Below are 8167 nucleotides of genomic sequence, written 5' to 3'. Positions count from 1 at the left end.
AGGCAAAACGGAGATGGAATCTATTTTACTGTCCTTTTATACAAGGTGCAAAGCCTTTGGAGAAATAGGAGAGAGCCCTTGGGGTGAGGATGCCCTGGTCTTCATAAATAGCTAAGATGGTGTAAAATGCCCCTGGGACACAGAGAGTCAGTAAGTCCTTGAGCTGCTGTGACTTATGTCCAGAAACAGCCCAGCTCAGGGGCAAGGGAGGCAAGAAGCTGAGCACAGACAGGCCTGCACTCCCCACTTACCACATGAGAGGCCCCTCTCAACTGAGCTGGCAAGAGGTGTCCCTCAACGTGGAACTCAAAGCTGGCAGAGGAATCACCTATTCTGAGGAAAGCGTAATTCCTCACTCGTACTATCTGCTGGGGGAGAAAATGGTCAGAAAATTCCAAAAACAGAGTCCACAGTCTAAGGGACAGAGATGGAGAGGAAGAAGATCGGAGGCAAGAAGACAAGGCAAGGTATGGACCACAAAGCAGAAACATTATTAGTTGTGAATTAATGGCAGGAGGACCTGGGGATGAGGAGTAAGGGAAGAGATTAGAATCGGTATTACATTCCTATTGCTGCTGTAACAAATTACCACAAATTTAGTGGTTTAAAACAAAACAAATGTATTATCGTCTTACAGTTCTGGATGTCAGAGTCCAAAACCAATTTTACTGGACTCAGGCCAAGGTGCTGGCAGGGCTTCTTCCTTCTGGAGACTTCAGAGGAAAACCCTTTCCTTGCCATTTTTAGTTTTTAGAGGCCACCTGCCTTCCTTGACTTGTGACTCCTTCCTCACATCACTGCAAACTCTTGTTTCTATCAACACATCTTTTTCTGACTCTGATCTTCCTGCCTCCCTCTTGTAAGATACAAGTGACAATGTTGGGCACATCTGGAACCATCCAAGATAATCTCCCCATCTCAGAATTCTTAATCACATCCACAAAGCCCCTTCTGCCATAGAAGGTAAAATTCACAGGCTCCAGAGATCAGGATGTAGATGTAAGTGGGGGAGGGGGGGGCATTATTTAGCCCACCACGGGATCCAAAATGTTAAGGCAAAATTGAGGCAAATTCTTAGGTCTAGAAGTTAGCCAGAAGACTCCAGAGAAAAACACAAGTCAGCTTCCTTGTATAAAGGCCAGGAAGTAACCATATCTAAGAGTAGCAGGAAACACCCAGTCAGAAACATTTTCCCTGCTCCTTTTGAGTATTAAGAGATATTGTTTTGCTTAATTGGGGCATGGAAAAGATCCTGAAGCAGAAAGATACTGCCTCCCCTTCTGCCTCTCTATGTGGAGAATTTCAGAATGTCAGAGCATCAAGAGACCTCCACATTCTTCCATTTGCAACCACGTCGTTTCAGAAAGGAAGGAACGGTGGAGGCAGTATGGTCTAGTAAGATTTGACATCAGACATATATTGATTTTCATCTGCACTGGTTTTTAAACAATTGTCCAGCTCTAGCCAGGTCTGTGCTTACCTGAATTTGACAGATTAATGTTTCCCTCTCTCATTCCCTAGGACATAGCACATACCCAGTCCCTGAGTTAGGGCCAACCCCATAGCAAGCTATGGGAACTGAGAAGGGCCTCTCAAGAAGAATCAAACAGGGTCTTTTAGCAAAATATTTCACGTACCTTATGCTTAGTGATCATAATCTGATTGTCATGTTTCTGCTTAGTCCTGCAGTCAGACATGTTGTGGCTACATTCCTCTATGCCCTCTACCCATATGGTCCACTGGCCCAGTCAGTTGTAAACATGGAAGAACAGAATGGAACAGAATGACTGGCAACCCAGGCCAAAGACCAAGAAGAAACTGAATGCTAAATCACGGCTGGGATATATACAGAACACAAAGACTAAAAGAGCCCATGGGGAGAGGAGCTAGGAGAATTTCCTCAATGGAAACTCGGGGAGTTGAAAATGAAGGTCCAACCTGTCCGGTGGGGGCAGGTGTGGTGAGCTGAACAGGGGAGAGAAGAGATACCTGATTTCCCCCTGAAAGATGGGCACTACGTGAAAAACAGTAGGTACAACAAATAATACTTTGGGAATATTAGATTTTTTTTTTTAGAGGGGAAGAGGGAGAGGGAGTGAGAATCTTAAGCAGACTCCACACTCAGCATGGAGTCTGACGTGGGGCTTGATCTCACGACACTGAGATCATGATCTGAGCCAAAATCAAGAGTCAGACACTTAACCGACTGAACCATCCAGATTAATATAGTTTTATCTCTATTAATTCCACATGTCTTACTGTCCTGAAGCACCCATAGCCTTTGGATTTGAACACCAAGATTTTGATAAATTAGGAGCACAGGGAATTCAGGATCGGAGCTGGAGGAGTCCCTGCATTCCTTAGAGGAGAAAAACCCTTCCTTTCTGACACAGGTGTGGGGAGAAATGAAGAGAAAAGTACAAGAGGCAGACAGTCAAATATATGTGTCCTGACCATACCTCTGAGGGACAAGTTCCCCGGGGATGGAGAAGTGATACATGAAGAGAGGGCCAAGAGTGGAAATGCTTTTCTGATCCTTACTGGAGACCTGGCAAGACACGAGTGTTCAAGGCAGCTCAGAAACTCCAAGGTCAAGGGATTCCAGAGCAGCAGTGGAGGAGCATGCCAGATAGGTCAACCTGAGCCACGTTTCTGGCTCCTAGGACGTAGGATATATGTCCCAACTTTCTACATGGCTCCAATGTGAGGTGCAGAACTAGACAACCTGCTAAGGGAGGATGAGCTTTTTGGAGAGGAGGTGCCAAAAAGTAAACTTCCTCAGCCAGGGCCCCAAAAGGAAGCAGAGTCAGTTCTTGCAGGTGGTGTCTATGTATGTGTTTGGGGGAATCACATCAGAAAAGCCTGACGGAGGATCATTTTGACAAAAGGATTGCCACTGAGCCCTGACAATGCCACAGACTTCAACAGTGATGCCAAAGGCAAGATCTAGGTTCTCAACAGAAACCATGTACACATGCACAGAGACGAGAGGGTCTGCACAACCTCAGAGACCAACACAGTACGGGCGTGAGACAGGAGTGATTCTATACCCCCACCCCGAGTCCCACCATATCCCAGAGTATCAGGTTTTCTCTTCGACACGAAAGTCACCTGAAGAAAAGGAGAGAAAGAGATAAACCATTCTGATCAGAGGTCAAATTTTGAATTAATTAAATATTTACTTGGAAAAATTATTTTAAGTCAAAAGAGACTGTTTGCACTGTAGGAAACTAAGATAGTTTTAATTGGCATCTTACATTGTTTGCTTTTTCCCCCTTTCCATACTGCCCATCAGGATGTAGACTTAGAAAGATAAGATCATTACTGAAAACAAGGAAGGTATATTTTTACCAAACATCCAAGAAGAATGTATTTAAATTTGTTACCCCATCCATAGGCAAGTTGATCGTTTTTTTTTTTTGGCAAGTTGATCTTGAAGTAAAAGTTGTTCTAGATTCCCTGTGTGCTGTCAATCTATTAAGGAAAGACTTCTTTTCCAAGAAAGGGGCTGTGCTGTACGTGTCCAATGTCAATACATAATAAGGAAATTATATAAAGTTTCAAGGCGATGCTACTCACAAAGCGTTTAGGACTCATTAAAGATTAGTTGCCAAATCTTTCTTTCTCATCACCACCCCCACCACTACTTCAGAGGTTTCCCCCAAGTCACACGCTTAGCCACAGAGAGAAGACCAAAGAATAGAGATACCATTTAAACACTTTTCCTGGGGGCCCCCTGGGGGGCTCAGTCAGTTAAGTGACGCACTTGTGATTTCAGCTCAGGTCATTACTTCCTGGGTCCTGGGATCAGGCCCCACCTCAGGCTCCACTGCTCAGCAGGTGGTCTGCTTGAGATTCTCTCCCTCATCCTCTGCCCCTCCCCCCACTCATGCACGTGCATTCTCTCTCTCTCTTTCTCAAATAAATAAATAAATCTTAAAAAAATTTTTTTCCTAGTGTGTAGAGAGGTAGGGGGCAGAGCAGTATTCAGACCCTCTCATGACAGAGCTCATTAGTGATAAGCTGTATCCAAGGCTATTAAAACTGCTGTCAAGTAGAGTAGTCATCAGCCTTCCTGTCAAGGTGCCTCTTGACATTTCACTGGGGAAAGATGGGGAAAAGCTAATTCTGGTAAAAAAAAAAAAAACAAACGAAACAAAACCCACCAAGTGGAAAGAAATGAATGGGAAATGTGCATAACTGAGAACCAGATATAGTAGTTCAAAGGAAGTGAATAAAGTATTCATAGCAACAGGAAAGTCTTGTAGCAAGGAGATATTGGGTGGAGAAGTAGGGGGTAGGGAAGTGGGTGGGGGTAGTGCAATTCCAAAAAAGTGAAGAGAAAGATCCAGCAAGGAGCAGGTCTGGGGCTGCATAGACAATGCAGGCAGTGAATTATCCCCAAGGGCTAGGGGGTCCCAATAGTACATAAAATATTGATTGCCAACGAAACTCCTGGTGGGGATCAGGCTCAAAGGAGACAGTTACTCCTATCTCCTCAAGACCACAGTCTGGAACCCACAACAGTCTCTGACCTCCATATCTAGGATGAAAGCAGAATATTTTAAAGTCCGCACAAGCAAAGAGACTTCCAGAACTGCAGGGTCCTTAGAGGTCTAATCCAATTCCTGTTTCACAGATGATGAAACTGAGATCCAGGAGTTTAAATGACATGCCCAAAGTCACAGAGCCATTTATACCAAAGCCAGAGCAAAAAACAATTGTTCTGTCCCTGGTCCAGAGTGTCTACCACCATAGGCTGTTTATAGGTCTATCTCACATGGTCTAAATAACATAAAACCAGCCATCATATCTACTTTCCTGAGTCAGAATTATAATGATACCTCCCTTCTACCCTAATACTCACCCATGTTACTCAAAGGCCATTCAGTACCGCTAGACTTGAGCCAATGAATTGATTTCCCAGTATTCCTGTCTCAATAGGATACCTCTATATCAATTATTTTTAAAATGTCACTGAGATTCTTATTAGAAAAATAATATGTTTATTGTAGACATTTTTCAAAATATAGATGAACAAAAAGAAAATAAAAATACCTGCAAACCTATTACCAGAGATAACCCGTTGATATTTTTGATCATGCTTCCAGTTCTTCTTCTACGTTCCTATCTTTATACGCAACCAACTGTAAGTATATTATTTTATGCAATATAGGATCATACGGAACCTACAATTTTCTAACCTACTTTTCTCACCCAGTTACATATCACCTGTATTCAGAAAAGTAGGAAAGATACATTTTTGTTTTGCCAGCAAGGAGATATTTTCATTAGATGATCATTCACTATGTCATCTGGGGAAGATGGTCCCCAAAAGTTCTTTCCTTTCTACTTGGCTCACCTACATCTGACCATACTGAGTCTCCCTTTGATTTGCATCACAAGGCCCACCTGGCAGGTGTCACTTTTCCTCTCCTCCCTCATGGTATCCTCAGACTTCTACCTCTGCCATCCTCCTTAACTTTTGGTTACAGCTCTCAGACAGAAGGTCACATCAGTTTTTGCTTTCAATGGACCTTAAGGTTAGGACAGCATCAGGTCCTTGGTGTCCTGAGCTTTGCTGTGTGATGGAAGGAGCAGAGGTAAACCTGAGGGAGGAAAAAATAAAACTACCATTCCCCTGTCCGTTGTCATTAGAGTGACAAATCTTCAAGATAATTAAGCCTTTATCTTGCTGATATTATCAATTATTATAGAAAAATTCTAATGAGTAAGTCGCTAATAATATCTCTGTTTTTTATTCCTATCTTCTCAAAGACCTATATTCTATTGCATAGAAATCGATAGGTAAATACTGGGAATAAAACCCCATCCTGACCCATTGTTTTCTCTGCTCCTTCTAACTAATTCCAGTAAAGAGATTAAAACTTTGTGGAAGATGATCAAGAACTGGGAGATCAAGCTTAGTGAGAGCTAGGAAAACTTCTGGTGGTATGAAAATATGCAAAGGAAACACAACTCAACAGAAATGTGATATTGGAGACCACTGAGGAGTCTATGGAAATATTTCATGACTGTGAACTTGGGACTTCTCAGTGGCTTCCAGGCCATGGACATGATGGTTTTACTGTGCAATTCTTACTCACCACTCCCTGGTCACTAAAACTGGGTGTGCAGAAGGAGGGGAGAAGGTGCACTCATCTTCTTGCCTTAGAAAGGAGATCAGACTCTGAGATTTTAGCTCCTCTTCTCTTTCCCAATTAATCTCAATCCCTTTCCATCAACTCAGAGTAAATATTCCTGTCTCCTGACTCCTGCCAAAAGTCCTCAGCAATGCCATTGCCTTGAAGGGCAGTGAATGATCCAAAGGTCAGAGAAGGAAGGGCTCATTAGTCTTGGGAACTAGAAGGACAATTAAAAGTGGAGATAAGATGTTTTCAAAATGTTTGTCCCATAGGGAACTAAAAAAAGTGGAGAGCTGTGATTGCAGAGAAGTAGCTGGGGGCAGGGGTGAATAAAGGTACACACCAAGAAGAAGTAATTGCCCTCTGGGGATTCTTATGTTCTAAAAAGTTACCAGCTTAGACTGAGAAAGTAAAAACTCCATCCCCCAGAAGAGGTTGGACTGCTGCTTCAAGACTTTCTAAGAAATGTGCCATCTCCTCATCCAAAAGGAATTATGTGCATGAGACGAGCACTGAACCTCGGTAAGTCCCCCACAGGGAAGGTTGAGAGGAGGTGATGAGAGAGTAGAGCCCAAATCGCTGGGAGCAGCCAGGACTGCCCTGGGATCCTCCCCTGTGTTTTTCTCACTATTATAGTTGGAGGCTCTTTGATTCTTCCCATGACCCAGAAAATGCAACTCATTGTTTTTGAGCTCCTCAATCGAGTCCCTGGTCTTGGTCAGTCACCCAATCAACAGTATAAACTGATGTGCTCAGTATATACAGACACACATTCAAAACACTGAAGAGTGGAGGTCAAAAGGAGTTTTGACTTTCCTGAACCTCTCCTGATCCCATTCAGTGGCACCCCCCCAAATAGTTATGTGTAATACACATGCTTTGATCCCCAAACCCAGTAACCTATAAAATCTTAGTGCCCACAGCTTCACTAGCTATGCATTCTTAGAGTAATCAAAGACTGAAGTTTTTCTTTTCCCCTCTTGCGTTGCTTTAAACTATAGCTTACATATATTCACTTTTTGCAGACCTTTAGAGCTGGAAGAAGTCTTGGAGTCTACCTTACTTGCTCATTTTGCAGATGAAGAAAATATGCCTCATAAAGGTAGCAGTCTACAATGATATTTGGATGGTCTGTTGATACAGGTTGAAACCCAGGTCTCCTTACTACCAATTTACATTTGCCCTAAACTGCATCTACTTTTTTTCCAAAAAGCAAATGCACTGGTTGTTTCTTTGCTTCAACTTTATTTTTCTACATATCTGCCTGGTTATTTACATATTCTGACTCTAATCTCAGTTATCAGACTTGATAGCTTCCTTTGGAAAACTCTGATAAGGTCATGATAACTCACCCTCTCTATCCTTTGGCCAGGCTGAATTCTTGGAGAGGGAGACCGGGCTGCGTTGATCTTGTTACCCAGCACCTGCCACTGGACCAGGCACTACTCAGTGCTCAGTAAATGTTCACTAAGTCAAGCAAAGTGGAATGAAATTCTCTAATCCCAAAAAGCTGAGAACAAGACCATCTATTAATATAGTTTATCACCATCTAAAAACAGCATATTTCAAAATTTTATTGGGAAAAAAAGGTATTGAGTTCATACTGCTTGTAGAGCGTAGTACTACCCACTGGGTATAGACAAACTCTCTACCTTAATTCTTTACTTATTGAAGCAGCGTCTCTACAGTTAAGTTATTTAGGCAATAGGATGTATTGCAAAGGGGATTTATATTTATTTATATTCTGTTAACTTTCTGGCCTCTATAGCACATATCCATACTGTTTCTTGTCTCCCTATCACCGGGCAGAGTTTACTTCAGTGAAATTGACTTGTTGAGTGTAACAATAGTCAGTTATGTTTACTTAGTACTTTACAAAGCACATTCATGTTCATTTCTTCATGGAATCTTACTCAAAATATTACAAGGTAGGCATTATTACCATTCCCACATTTCAAACGAAGAAACTGAGGCTCAGGGAGGTCAAATAACCAGCCCAGGGCACCTAGCAGGCTAATGGA

Source organism: Eumetopias jubatus, unplaced genomic scaffold (assembly GCF_037043125.1).
Source record: "Eumetopias jubatus isolate StellerSeaLion01/CBP00866 unplaced genomic scaffold, mEumJub1_p1.0 scaffold_14, whole genome shotgun sequence".
Taxonomy (NCBI): domain Eukaryota; kingdom Metazoa; phylum Chordata; class Mammalia; order Carnivora; family Otariidae; genus Eumetopias; species Eumetopias jubatus.
Note: the sequence above shows the minus strand (reverse complement) of the source record.